This window comes from Hydra vulgaris, chromosome 07 (assembly GCF_038396675.1).
Source record: "Hydra vulgaris chromosome 07, alternate assembly HydraT2T_AEP".
Taxonomy (NCBI): domain Eukaryota; kingdom Metazoa; phylum Cnidaria; class Hydrozoa; order Anthoathecata; family Hydridae; genus Hydra; species Hydra vulgaris.
The window spans coordinates 30,065,001-30,066,048 of NC_088926.1; positions in this window are offsets into that span (position 1 = coordinate 30,065,001).

Genomic DNA, 1,048 nt, shown 5'->3' on the forward strand with positions numbered 1-1,048 from the left:
TTTGAAAGGCTTATATGAATTTTCAGAGAGGTTAAATGTGACATCAAGAAAATTCACAGTTTTTAAATTTATGTTTATTTCGATTCGAAAGCCAATTTTTTTAAAAATTTTTATAATATATTTTCTAATTTTGTCGAGCTGTGGACCAGATTTTCTACGCATTACTATTAAACCATCGTCGCCAAACCAAACCAAACCAATCTTTTATATTGATTATATTACTTAACAAATCTAAAATATATAGTCCAACAAATTCACAAATTTATGATAAATAGTAATGTATAAATGGATGTCTCATAAAATAAAATGAATATTGAATAACCTCCAATCATTATTTAAGACCGATACAAAGTGTTTAATCTGGGTGTACATCAGTGTATCTGTTAGACAACTTTCTTTTTGTATCATCCCATATAAACTTGTAAAGCAGCTTTAATAGCAATGCTTTAAATCTACTTTAACTAGTATAGCAACTACTATAAGAAACTACTATAAAAAGCAACATACCAGCTGTGTCGTCATTAACATTCTTTACAAAAAAAAGTTTCAATCCAGCACAATTGAAGCATTAAATTTATCAGGAGTTCAGTGCTCTGAAGAACACAATATAAATCAATGATTTGCACGCGTTAGGCTGTAATGTAGCAAATATAAACACATAAAACAATACTGGTGCTTTTAGATTGAGCTAAAACTTTAACAGTCTCTAAAATAGGTTTTTGTTTCTTTCATGCAAAAAAGCTTCCACTACGCGTTTTGCTTGAGGTGATAGATAAACTAACGTCTGGTCTAAGTTACTTAGGCTCCATTTAAAAGTTCCTTGAAACTTGGTAGATTATAAACTTTTTGATTTTCAACCAATAAATTGTATTGTAGAAATGTCAGAGATTTATAGAAAAGTGCTGTGTGTTAGTTGTTTTTCAATTGCTGACATATTTTATATAACTATGAAATAAAAATTTATTGATTTATCTTGAAACTATGTCAAGTAAAGTTGCATTCAGAGCCGTGGCTAGGCTCCCCTACACCCACCAATTGGAGAACAGGA